This window comes from Acinonyx jubatus, chromosome B1 (assembly GCF_027475565.1).
Source record: "Acinonyx jubatus isolate Ajub_Pintada_27869175 chromosome B1, VMU_Ajub_asm_v1.0, whole genome shotgun sequence".
NCBI lineage: Eukaryota > Metazoa > Chordata > Mammalia > Carnivora > Felidae > Acinonyx > Acinonyx jubatus.
This window is the reverse complement of record NC_069382.1, coordinates 12,616,181-12,630,791: the sequence shown is the minus strand read 5'-3', so window position 1 is coordinate 12,630,791 and position 14,611 is coordinate 12,616,181. Positions and strand designations below refer to the sequence as shown.

General features: G+C 37.6%; 1 protein-coding gene across 14 annotated transcripts in view; it reads right to left on the bottom strand.

The window, feature by feature from the left end:
- Positions 1-14,611, bottom strand: part of TENM3 (teneurin transmembrane protein 3) — a 1,268,347-nt gene that overhangs the window by 821,835 nt on the left and 431,901 nt on the right. The window lies entirely within an intron of this gene.

Genomic DNA, 14,611 nt, shown 5'->3' with positions numbered 1-14,611 from the left:
GACATATTAAGAGTGTTTTGAATGACTCTCCATGACCATAGGAACGAGAAATAACTTGGGATTCCCATAAGAAGGGAATTATTTGAAAGGAAATTAAAAATAGGAAAGCCTACTTGCCATGGAGGATCTGATGGAGATGAGTGTGTGTGCATACACGGGCAGGTGCACAGAAACTCAGGCAGAAATGGATGCACACTCAGCGAGGTGATTTGCCACTCGAGGGAGAATAAAGAAACTAGCAATATCCAGGTGTTTACTTCTGTTCCCAATGATGCTAGTGGAAGCTTTCCTTCTCCAGGGGAAAGCAAGGGAGCACACTTGGCCTGTGCTGAAATCACGGACAAGGACCGAAGCTTATTCTTTGTTGTACTTCACACTGAGTGCTTTACACAGAGCAGAGGCCCAATTAATGCTTGTGGAATTGAATGTATTGAATTGCACTGGAGGGAAAAGAGGACTCAGGGGATTTGGGGGCTCCAAGAGTATATTGCAAGAGGATCAGTTTCAGGTAGAGACTCAAATGTTAAATCTCTGGATTTGTCTCTCCGGAACTGGAGATATGTATCTCCAAGGGGAAACAAGGAACAGATCTACATATTGGAACTGCTGACATCGTCCATGATAGAGAATGGGCCACTCATACATGTTATTTCAAAGAATATACACATTTATCACTGAAACATTATTGTAATACAGCTTGAGCTGCTATTTATTTTCCTTTAGATTTTTATGAATTTTTGACGGATGAAAACCAAGAAAGGTGACCGAAAATGGGCATATTTTTCAGTTAGTAAATGAAAAAAGCTTATTCACTATATTTGAAGTTTAAGTGAAGCTATATTTAAATTTGAATTAATGTAACCAGCCAAAATATTTTCCGCATTGGCAAGAGAGCCTTCTTTGAAATGTTCCAGAAATCAATTAAGAATTAAGGTCTCCCTCAAATTTTGAAGACATATTTATATTTGGGTTGTGATGAAACATCAAAAAATTTAACATGAAAGTTGTTGTTTTCATGAAATTATGAGTTTCAGAGAACACCTCTCTGCTAAGTTAATTAGAACAGTAACTACAACAACCAGTACAAAATGAAGTGTTGGAATATTTGTTCTAAAATGAAAAAAAAAAAAAGTCAGTGGGAAAAGATGAGGTTTTATTTCACCAATAAAATATACAGGGCAGTTGAGAAACTATTGGAGTCCTACATAAAAAAAGAATTGGATGAAATCTTTTCACACAGTTGTGTTGGTTTTCTTTTAGTTTTGTATATACTCTATCAACTATTTTTCTTTCTGTGTTTCTCTAAAATTCCTGCAGCTCTTAATTACCCTTTTATTTTTTGCATCTGAAAGCAAATAACAACAAAAAAACCAAAACAGATTCGGTCTACCTAAGTCTTAAGGACACAAAGATGATATGTTTCTCAGTATTTGATGTTTTGCTTCTCAGATATCGGGGGACCTAGGACTAGTCTTTCATGAAATCTAGTAACTTTAGTTAAAAAAAAACAGAACAATACAAAAGTTGTTGTGAGCTAAAGAGGCAGAGCATCAAAAGTACCTTATGCAAACTTCACAAGATTCCAAATCAATTTCTCTGAAAAACAAAACAAAACAAAAGAAAACAAAACACTAGCTTGATAACTTGTGTTATTTTAACATCAAATCTCCGAAAATATTCAACATGGATATTTAAATATGTAGAACACTAAAGTCTCCATTAAAAGGCATAATACACTGAAGTGAAAAGGTTGCTGTATCTTTTTTTTGGTAGATTGTCCCCAGAGATGAGAATTTTTCAATGAAAAGACTAAAACAAATCTCATATGATACAGTAAATATCATCCGATAATTTAGTGACCGCTCCACCTTTTCAACGGAATGTTCTTTCCTTTGAATCAGGAAGCAATAAAATAATTGTGTGGCAATATCTTAAAAACCATACTTTTATTGAAAAAAAATGTGGATGAAATATATTTAGGTGTGACTATCTTGAAATATTATTACAGGCTGAAAGTCTGGGCATTTGGAAATGGATATGCATCATGGATGAAAAATATGAAAGGAGGATTATTTCCCCAAGAGAAATTTAGGGAGGGATCTGGCCCAATATCATTCTGGTTATAAGGAGATCTTATGTGACTTAATTAAGAGAGAAGAATGCCAGGAAGCTTAAGGAGTTGAAAGAGTTTGAATTTGCTGAGTAGAAACATCAATGTAGATTTCAGTGGGACTAGGAGATATTGTATGGATTATGAAAACTTGCCTTACCAGAGATGATAGTGATGTGGGAAACAAAAGCAGAAGGAAATGGCAGATAAAATTAAATTTCCTTATAACCTGCAGCCTACTGACAAATAACTTGAGGCAGGCAGAGTAAAACATGGCTCCCGGAACGCCTACTGTCTTAATGTTAATGCTTTGCTAGAGGGAAACACAACCTTAGCCTGGCAATAGTTAGGCCTCCAGGATCCTGGGAGTCTTCTTTAGCATAGGAAAATCTCACTGGAAACTTCCCCTTGAGTTTACCTCCCCCAACTCTGAAGTATGTAACTCTGAAGTATATAATCAGTCTCTCCTCAGAGTCCTTGGGGCCTGCTCTTCCTGCCCAGGGGTCCTGTGCTCGTGCCTTAATAAAATCACCTTTTTTTGCACCAAAGATGTCTCAAGAATTCTTTCTTGGCCATTGGCTTTGAACCCCCATCACTCCAAAACCTCATTAAAAATTTTTTTTAACGTTTATTCATTTTTTGAGAGACAGAGCACAAGCAGGGGAGGGGCAGAGAGAGCGGGAGACAGAATCCGAAGCAGGAGGCTCCAGGCTCTGAGCTGTCAGCGCAGAGCCCGGTGGGGTTTGAACCACGAACCCTGAGATCATGACCCACACTGAAGTCAGACGTCTAACCCACTGAGCCACCCAGGTGCCCCTCCAAAACTTCATTAATAGGAATTATACCCTTCACCTTTCTCGTTAACAATAAGAGGACGTTTAAGCAATGGACCAATAAACCGTCAACAGACGTTAGATATAAATAGAAGAGCGATGAGCAAAAATGTGGAACAAAACAGTGAAAATCCTAAAATAAAACAGAAACGGGTAACTATTATATTCTCTGTTGCTAAAACTACCACAAGTGAGTGTGTGTGTGTGTGTGTGCGCGTGTGCACGTGCGTGTGTGTTTAACCACAGACATATTGGCTTATCTACGACTGCTTTTCCAAAGATTATATTTAAAACCAAGTGATGAAGTATCACTAAACTATTTTTAGTATGAACTGATCCTTTTCCATTTTCTCTTCTCAATGAAGTTGGATTGCATGAACTGAATACGGCTGCTTTACTTGATCTTATCAGACTACAGCAGATGAAGTGAGAATTTCTAATGGCACCTACGTCATTGACTACAGTCCTTGGAGAAATAAAATTGTTGATGAGTCATATGGCTACTCAGTTGCTCTAATACAATGACAGCTTCGATGGATATTTTGAAGCTAAAAGTCCATAATGATAGAACAAGTATTTTAAGCCTCCCCCCCCTACTTTTTAATTTTTTGATTTTAGACAGAGAGAGAGAGAGAGTTTGCAAGCGGGAGAGGGAGAGAGAGAACCTTAAAGAGGTTCCATGCCCGGTGTGTGGAACCCAATGTGGGGCTCAGTCCCACGGCCCTGGGATCATGACCTGAGCCGAAATCAAGAGCTGGACGCTTCATTGGCTAAGCCACCCAGGCGCCTCTAAGCCCATTTTTGTTGGAAACATAAGCATATACCTATTGAATCAGGTGAAAGAAAAAAAAAAAAAGGATGCTTATGTTTCATGATTAGTATAATGCTGAAATCATTACAAGGTGCCAACATCAATAGAGTTATTAAATACGTTCTTTTCACAAATCTCTCAGTACCACTGGACAGTACAGAAGTTTTCGATCCCCGAGAATGATTCCACAAACACTTGAAGTTGAAAGATAAGGCTCAGTATTTCCAGTGACCTCCGCTTTTTCCAGATGTACATAATAAATGTTTTGAATCAAAGTCTTTGATCAAAGTTATGAATTTTTCTCTTGAAGTACAAGCAAAGCTTTGGGAAAACTGTACTGCTTCTACAGTTTAACAGAGAATCAGTATCATAGGGATGCCTAGGTCAAAGGTGGATGGGCACATGGCTACTATGAAATGGGTTCAGAAGAGACTGATTGGATGTAGTTGCTTGCAAAGGTGTTCCTAGATACACTTAGCCAGGAAGAATGATAGAGAAGCTCTTCCTTTGACTGATAACACATTTCGGGCTCTTTGGCACGCCTTCACACTTGTGTCAAAGCTGAAATAAATGAGCTACGGATAAAAATGGGGTGAATATTGGAAGATGCCAGGAAGAATCGTTCCACTTAAACATTACACTTGCAGCAAAATAATTAGTTTGAAATGTTGAGTTCACACATTGAAATTCTAGGTTACAGACCTGGGGACAGAACTAGCGGGGGGGAAAAAAAAAAAAGCCAGTTGTGAAACTGGAAGCTGAAAGAGAGAAGGAACAATGAGCCTATTTGGGACTTTTTCAGAAGGGTGGAGAGCAGGAGGAAAAGGAGAGACCTTTCTTAGCCTGTGAGGAATAATAAAGCTGCCCCAGGCAGGAAACAGGAATTTGCATTTTGGAGAGAGGACTTTCAAGAGGACTGCTTCCCCGGTGTGGAGAGCTACCTTGGGTTTTCTTAGATTGGTGTTTACCACTTGGAACTCATCCTACAACAGGCTTGTGACTCCACAAATGATAACCACCAGGAGGGATGAAACAACACAGAGCTGCGTGAAGACTGAACATCCATGCTGCGGTGAGCAAAGGGTCTGGTGAGCTGGGGTCTGTTTAAAGACAGCGCTCCTTCAGAAAACCTGACCCGAGTGCTGTGGTGACAAAGAAAAAGGGGCTGGAAACCATAAGCCCTGTTCCTTCACTTACATACAATCCATCCCACCATCCAATAAACTTGCCCACTTTTAAGGAGACAGTCCCGGCATCTTTGCCCCTTGGTAAGAATCTTCGCTCTTCCTGTGTGTGTACTCAGCGTGTTCCACGGCTCCTGAATGTTCACACTTAAATTTTCCCATCTGGCTTTGAGAGACATCTGGGAAAAAGTTGGAGCTGCCGCTTTCCAATATAAAGAACAGAAGCTAAATTTTAATTGTCAGAAATATCAGGGCATTTTTGAGAACGTTATTCTCTACTTCAGTAAAACTTTTCAGTTCTTTTAAAACTTCTTTGCATGATATCTCAGAAACACGAATTTTAATTTTAAAAGGGATCATGATGAGCTTATTCAACACTTTCATTTTATAGGCAATGAAATGGAAGTCTAGAGGGATTAAGTGACTTGCCTTAGGTCATTTTCATAAAAATGGAAAAAAAAAAGTCTTGAACTAATTCTCTAAATTTTAGATTGAGTGAAAAAAAAAAAAAGACCATTTCTGTATTCACCTCCTAACAAATCACTCACTCCATCTCCAAGTTCAAAGTTTGCTCTCTTCCAATGCTCAACCAGAACTTGGCTGTAAGTGGAGGGGAAGGGAAGCCTATCTATGGAAAAGTATATGCTAAAAGTAGTGCTTCCATTTTAAACACAATAGGAATAATAGTAGGAAAAGATTTGTGGGTACAAAGTCAAAAAGTAAGTCTAGAAGTACAACGACCTTTCTTTAAAGAAGCCGAAGAAGCAAGGGTATGTAACAGACTTTCACTAATGGGGACGTGACTAAATAAAATAAATGAAAGTTTGAGGTGGGTATGGAAAGAGAGAGAGAAAGAGAAGATGTGTACAAAGAATACAGTCAGAGAATATTGCACATATAGAAACAAAGTATTGGGTGCTTGGGAAAGGGAGTGTGCAGTAAATTAAGGTGTTTGCACTTTGTTACGTGCCTGTGTATGCCGAGTCAATATTTAACAATGCAATAGCTAACAGTAAATTATTTGGGATCGTGTGTATAGTGTGATTCGTCAGGAAATTTACTATTTTGCTTATAGAATGATGTAAGCCCTTTTGAAATGCGTAAAAATGCTAATTTTGTTTAGGGTCTCACTAAAAGACACAGAGTAGCCGATTGATATGTATTTGTAAAATGCAACCACATTATTTCTACTGACAGGAAAGGAAATCTAACCGAGTTAATAAGTATTTATTCATTTAACAGTTTATGTTAATGTGTTAAACCTAACCTCCTGCTTATTAGAAATTACATTTTAGGTCAGGCAGAGGATCGCCCCATGTAATATTCTTGTTGAATGAATACATAACCCCTTGCAGACTGACTTTCTAAAGGAGACATCAATTGAAACGAGTGATTAAAGTTGACAATGGAATTGTACAAATGACCCTAATTAATGAATTTTCTAATCTTTTTCATGTTTATGAACATCAGCTCCTGTTTGTCCACCGTGTACATAAATATGCATGTGGAACAAGTGGAAACACTCATAATTGGATGCAAATGATGTTCTGAAGCCTATTCTGTGGCATCTGTGTATTCTGACATATCATTGTATCTGAAACTGGGGAGAGTTCTCATGTCCTTTTTTGTTGCTGTTTTGTGTGCATGCGTGTGTGTGTGTGTGTGTGTGTGTGTGTGTGTATTATTGTCATTGACTTGGCGACAGTTGACTTGGCAAAGCCCCTAGCCAGATATCTGATAAAAGCAACTATTTACAAAACATCAAATCTTCTTCTGCAGCTTTGGATTAAGGATTCTAACCTTAAAAAGTAAGTTCTACTCCCAAACACCCCTCCTCTTTGTAAATACGATAGACCGATGGCTATTTTGCTCATATTCCCTGACAGTAGTAAGATAACGTCACTCTTCAAATGAGTTCTTATTTATTGGTTACCTTTTGATGGGTTTATCGGCTGCCAGCAAATAATGGATAAGTATTTGGTGAAGCCAGTCATGCCAGGCCTACAAATGAGAATATCCCTGTGTGCAGTCTGAGTATGACAGGTGAGTCTCACAGCGTGGACATTTGACAGATTTAGAACTGGTCCTAAGGCATGTGTCTGTCTCCTCAGCCCTCATATATTTAGGCTATAAAGTAATACTTTTCAGTATGATGACCAGTCTATATACGGGCTTAAAGGCTGATGGTACTGTTATCAGGAACTTTGGGAATAATGCCATTGCCTCATATACAATTAATTAAGATCAGCTCATTAGCCAAAAACATTAGAAATTCATTGTCAGTGGTATTTTCTTTGCAGGTTTTCCGGTTTAAGCATTATCTTTCTGATCTGCTAGAACACATTTTTTTTTTAACTTCTGCAAGATATGCAGAGGATTAATGACCCTGATTTTTTTCTCCTACATATAAAACATAACGTGTTATGTCTGATGCTTGTTCATTCGTATGTTTATGAGCAATAGAAATGCTTTGCTCCATATACAGTACTCTACAATGCATATTTTAAGAATGGGTGGGAAACTTATAAATTATTTCAAGAGTTTTAGTGAAACATCAGGGGGGTTAGACCATCTTGTGCTGCTGAAATATTTTAACCTATAGATGTGTTTTCTTAGTCTGAGTAAGCATTTATCAAGCCTAATACAAATCAAATGTAGAAATAGGCCCAAATAGTAACGAAAGCATTTTCCTTTCGTGTTCTCAAGAATACTTCATTTGACATTACTAGTTTCAAAAAATCACAAATACAAATGTCAATGAATTTTATATAAACAAAATTGCAAAGGCAAAAATCTTTGCATTCATTAACACCTAATTTGGAACTCACAAAATCCTGACGGGTCTGAAGAGGAATGGAGAGGTAGGTAAGTAAGTTCTGCCCTCACATTTTTCCAAATACATCCTGGATGTCTATAATTCATTAGTTACATTACTGTGGGATAACGGTCAGGTCTGCTCAACAGGTATGCAATTTTTATGGGCAGAAAAACACGAAATGAGTTCAGGGTGTAATTTAATGAGGACCACATTTCTATATATTTGCTTAGAGTTACAGGAGAATGTAGACGTTAATTCTTACATTTACAGAACATCTTTTTTTTTTTTTGTCATTTGAAATTCATTTTTATTCAGTCTTTTTAATTTAAGCGTGCTTTAATGTATTTATAATAAATGAGGGTACATATAAACCTTCCAGAACATCTCTGGGAATACGGAATTATATTAATAACACTCTTAATGTCATTTATTTGACATGGGATCTGATTATGCCATTAAAGACCTAGTTCCTCTGATACTCACACAGGGATTAGAAATAACTGAATTGGGGAAACAACCCAGAAACCAGGAATAGTTATTTTTAAATTCAAGGGTAGAATTCACACTTTTAAAATGGTACAATTCACAGTTTCTCCTCTTTAGGAATGTTAAATCTTGTTTGAGAGGAAATTCATATATTCATGATGACTTAGAAAACAATTTGGAAGCAATTTATAAAATTTATAGAGAGTCTCAGCCTATGTGTGTCATTCTGAGGCAGTTCAGAAAATGAAAAAATAAATCACCAAGGGCTGGTGTTGGTTCAGGCAAACTTCGTGGAGAAGGCAAATGGTGCAAGTGTTAAAGACGTGCAGGGCTGTTAGTAGCAGGGAGAGGGGAGAGGAGTACAGAAGCTAAGGTCAACGGGAGCATGTCGCACAGCAAGGCTGGCGACGAGCATCGAACAGAGGCAAGCAGTTCTAGGCTGAACATGGGAAGACTGGAAAAGCAAAATGGGGTCAGTTCAGACAGACTCCTAACGCTGGATCTTCCCCCATTTGTTCTGGACGCTAACAGACTGTAGTCCTAACCTGGAGAGCCAGCAAGAAATAAAGTGGTAACACACAGAACGTGGGTAGTCAACCCATGAGAAGGAGAAATGAAGTGATGATCATCCAAATAAGAAAAGCGGGAAGAAGGAAGCGAACTCAGAACTTTATGGAGGCTGTACTCGAGGTGGCTCAGAGGGTGTGGGGTGAGGGGATACAATACAGGGGATTGCAAATCATGCAGCTCAGGGAACCAGGTCATGTGGAAGCTGTGACTAAGGCACATCACGCCAGCTTAGGGTTGCTTTCTTGATGATCCCATCTCCTCGAGCTCCGCTTCACAAGCATGGCCACCTGGTTGCACATGTTCTGTGAACAACTGGAAATAAATTAAGAATCAAGGTTGGAGGGGCGCCTGGGTGGCTCAGTGGGCTAAGCGTCTGACTCTTGATTTCCACTCAGGTCATGATCGCATGGGTTCCTGAGATGTAGCCCCAGGTGGGGCCCCGTGCTGGCAGTGGGGAACCTGCTTGGGATTCTGTCTCTGTCCCTCTCTTTCTCTCTGCCCATCTCCTACTTGTGCTCTCTTTCTCAAAATAAATAAAGAAACATTTTTAAAAAAGAATAAAGGTTTGAGCAGAAACAGTAAGTTTAATAATGAGTGTCTGTCGAGGCTGTCATTGAGAAGGCAAGAGTGGATATGATGCAATCTAAGAAAATGGATAAGGACCAAAGAAAAGTAGAGAGCAGAAATGGAGTCTTTGGGAATTTTATAAAAGAGATCTAGTAGGAAGAGAAGCATGAAAGGAAATAAAGAGAAAATAAGAAAGCAGAGCTAAGGGAAGGCTAGGAGAAAGTGGCTAAGAAGGAGGAATGACCTGGGCAGAACTGCAGAGGTGGAGACAGAAGGACATAAGGAAAGGCCATCCGGATGTAAGGTTCCTTATTCTACAGGGGTTGTAAAAAAAAAAAAAATGAGATTAGAAGAGCTGATTCGGGAGGGATCACTTAGCACAAATGTTAGTTTCTTAAAATGGCAAGGTTTCAATTTATATTTGAGATGCATTTTCCTCCGATTGGAGAGTGAGTAACCAACTCATTTCTGTTTCTTACTGGAATTTAGCACTTTAGCTGAACTAATTTAAGTCTTTGAGCTTATGAACAGCTGCAACTTTGTATTTAAATTTCATCTGCTCTCTGTCCTACTTCATGTTCCAGTAACAATCCATCTTACTTTCAAGTCTGACAATTTCATAAGGGTATTGACCACCCACAGAGAGTGTGCCTTCAAAAGGGAAAGCCCTTTAAGAGCTGTGTTGAGTGAAGCCAAAATGCTTAGATTGTAGTCAATACTATTAGAACCGAACTGGGATAAGAGTGCAGTGATTCAGAAGAATTAGTTCCATTATTTTTACTGATGCTTCGGGAAAGCAATAGCATCCAGGAAAACAATAGAATTTAGAGCATCGTGATGGTCATTGGGATACTATGCTCTACAATCGAGCATTCCCACTACAGAATTTCAGTACAAGTGCAGTTAAACACGTAGGACTGAAAACTGTACCAACTCTTCAGACGCTGAAGATTTCTCAGATAAATGGCTCAGGTTCCCTTAACTAAGAATAAAGGCAGGACTATATTCTCCTTGGTTATAACAGAGACTTCTGATAAGAATTGATTTTATTCTAATAATAGGACGGGACAGGGTTTAGTCTAACGCGTTAGAATACATGGCTTGAGTTTAATCATCTTAAATGCAAAATTTAAAAAAAAGAACACAATGAATATTCACATTTAGATACCTCTTAATTCCAACACAAATCCTGTATATAAGAGGCTGAGATTACAACTGATTTCTTTTCCTCCTTCCCACCGAACAGCTTTGTATTTAAGGAGTCTTTCTTTTTCTTTGAAAATCTGATTCCTATCCGTAAATATTTCGAAATCAGAAGAGTGCTCCTTTAAATTCAGTCTGGTCCTGAACTGACCCACATCTGGCCATCAGGTAACCTGTATCAGGTAGGACCGCATGTTCACAATCAACCCCAGCATGCACCCTTTGGGCTGATAACTAAAATGTGACAATTCTGATAATTAAACCACCTAAAGCCAGCGGCTGTCTTGCATTAATTCAAAACAGCTTAAGGTGAAACTCAGCGCACTATCCAATTACCTGAGACATGGAATATACCCTCTCAACCATGTTGGCGTGGCTTTCCTCGGATACACTGAACCTGATATCTGACAAAAACTGTAATTTAAACAAATAAAGGGGGTAGCGGATGGATCGTAGCCTGTTTCATCTAACTATGAGTTCCTCCGAAGACTTCTCTTGATTAGCAAGGCTGAGTAGGTCAGAGGATGACATTTTCCAATCAACCTAACATTCACGGAGAAATTATATTTTCCTGTATCATTCATTAAGAGCTAGTGGAGTTCAGATTTTTGGTTTACACGGAAAAAATCCCAATTAATTAAAATAATGAAGAAGAAAAACAAAAGCAAATTACTTTTATACTGGGGTAGAATTTTAACATTTATATACACGGATTCCACTAGCAGTAAAGGAAGTTACGGATTTCAGCCCTCTTCCAAAATGCAACCAGAAAATACTACGATGGGAAGCACAGTTCCAAAGATTATAGCCTTATATATCTCTGTTGTTCAAAAGCATAGTCGAGAGAAGTCGCATTAATTTTAGGATAAATTTCTCATTTTTTCCTATTCGGTGAATTGTTCACACCTATTCCCTGCCATCACTGCCACCATGAAAAATTGCATGGATTGTGCACCAGCAAATGCCCCGAAAGCATACTATGTAGAGATGGTGAATTTGCTTTCATTGGAATTTGTCCTTTTTACCTGAGCTTTCTCAGACAGCATGGCTGGGAAATGACAAACTACAGGTGAGCTTTATTTGGGAAACTGTTTAAAATTGTTGTGTAATTTTGGTAGCTTGTCTTTGTGTCACATGTGCTATACAGTGTGTATATCGTAAGCATGAGATAACTATGAGTCAAATATCTGAGGTCCTTCAATCAGCGGAGGATCCTGGATAGTTTAAAAGAGAAGGAGTGATTGTAATTCAAGATCTTTGTGCCATATAGGAGCCTATTCTATGTGGTTCCCAATTTTGAAGCTGTATCTTGTCTTCAAAACGCCAAGGGGTATAAACTCATCAGGGGCACGGTGGAGTCTGAGAAGCTGATCAGAGAGTGTGCAGAGCAGACGTGGTATTTTTTTTTTAGTGAATTATAGCGAAGGAAAGCAAATGTCCTTAGAAATACTTCAAGCAGTTGCGGGCATGATTGAAGGCATGATTCAAGGACATGTCCACTCCAGGGCAGATTGGATAGAAAGGAACCAGAAGGACGATGAAGACAAGTAAAATGAAAACAGAGGACCTTTAGAGAACTAGGATAGACCTGTAGCCATTTAGATGAAAGGGCATCATAAATTTCCTTATGAAGAGAAATTAGAAATATTCATTAGAAACATAATGTATTTCATTGAGTATACCATTATGGTTATGGAGAAACTACATTTAGTTATTAATCCATCTTCTATATTCTAAGTTATTTTTCTAGATGAAAAATGTCCTTTATTAAAAAAAAAGTCATTTAGATACACATAATGATAGCTATTTAAATTGGGTAGATCCTACCTGAACTGAAGCTTCACGTCTGGAGTCCAGAACAGATAGTCTATTTTCACAGTGTCCACTGAAATGGAGTCTATCAGACTGGCACTTAAAGTAAATAAAGCAAGCAAGAAGAAAAACTTTGAAAGTGTACTGTATAAGAACTCATGAAATAAAACAGGAAAGTATTAAAAGTATTTGCTGGGTTCTTGAGTGCCAAATTTCTTCAAGGTAGCTATTTTCTCTAACTTCCAGATTTTATTTACACTGGCTCAATGGAAAACTTTCCTCATAGTAAAGGACATTCAAGCAGGTGTCAGGCACTAAGAATAATGTCAGATATTAATTACCCAATTTAGAAATATCACTGAATTAAAATTGAATTAAACTGAATTAAAACTGATCATCAACCAGAAGTTTATTAGTGAAGTGTAACAGCAAACTTAATCTGGTAACAATGTAAGATTTTTTAAACCATTTTTTTTTACTTTGAAGTTTTAATTGGAATATGAAATGAAGGCATATGAAATTAGGAAAAAAATAGAAAATTAGAAAAAATAGGAAAAAAAATCCAAGATATTTTCCTTAATAATGGTAATAGAGAGCTGAATATTCATGTGAAGTACATGTCCATAAGGTACTTGATTTGTGTCATATATATTAGATATACAGATTACATGGATGTTATTATCATTGTAAATTAAAGAATGTAAAACAAAAAAATATCCAAGAATTAAAAAATAATCCAAGAATTTAAATGACTTACATGCATTTAATTAGTGCATTTATATGTACCAGACTAGCATTTCATTTAAAAGTTTGCTTCCAAATTAGAATACAATTGTATTTATTTCAATTTCTAGCTACTTCCAACATTATTAGCAAAACATGATGAAACAAAAGTTGTAGGAGCAAAATGCTGTAAGAAATTTCTCTAACAGGTTGCTCTAGCTATTGAAGTGTTCATATAAAGGAACACATATAAAGGACTATAGTTTCAAATCCTTATTTAGAAAAATAACAAGCTTACTTTCATTAAGTTCTTTAAATATTTTATTTCTAAGAAGGGTTTAGTGAAAATATATATCCTATTATTGTGTTAGCATGTCATAAAATGAGTGTGCCCAATAAAAAATATTTTATAACTTGTAGTTTTTGAAGTACTAAATTTTTAAATTAGCATTCAATGTGCATTTTCAGTTTCAAGTTGATTAAAACATTGTTATTTGATACAAGTTTGGTCTCTGTGCAGTGTTTTTACTTGAATCAAATAAAATGGAGGCACACAGGACTGATTTTTTTTCATGACCAAATAATCATCATTTTGCTTGAATCCTAATCACTGGTTTAAAAGTTGTGCACCTCCACGCTCTGAGTGCTTTGTAGAGTTTCTTTCTAGACTGTACAAATGAGACAGAAGCTTCCAATGTCCAGAGCTCATGGACATTCTCAGGAAGCAAGTAGCTGTTCAGATCAAGAGGAAACAAAAGACAAACTTGCAATTATAAATTATACAAAGGGCAACATGAAAATATTTGGTAATTGTATTGATGAAATAGGAGTTCTGAGGAAGATGTCACATGAAACACATTAGATACCAAGATCTAGAAAGTTTGCAATTTTTGAAAAATAAGCAAACACAAATAGGATTTTAAGTTTTGTCTATAGAAGCCATAGGAAGACTTGATTACAAAGCAAATTCTAAGTCTGTGATACTGTGATATAAGAAACAGATATTTGATCTTTGTCCCTGGTTCTTGGCACAGAGCACCTAAAAGTCTTGTAATTTGGTGAGAGGAGCATCTTTTGTGATCTATAATAAGCCCATTTCAACCATATCTCAGTTGATGGTAATGAGATGACTGGTTGCTGAAAGCCTCAGGTAGGTAGTTTTAGGATGGGGGCTGGTTGCCAGAGGAACAAACCATATGATTAGGGGAGTGGCACTTTTAGCCCCATCTCCTGACCTCTGGGGAAAGGGGAGGGACTGGGATTTAGTTCATCACCAACTGCCAATGATTTAATCAGGCGTGCCTACATAATGGAACCTCCATAAAAGCCCTAATAGGTTCAGAGAGTTTCCAGGTTGGTGAATGCATTCATATACTGGGAGGGTGGTGCATCCTAAACCCTACAAGGACAAAAACTCCTGCACTAGGGACCCTTCTGGGTCTCACCCCATTTACCTCTTCATCTGGCTGTTCATTTGTATCCTTTATAATATCC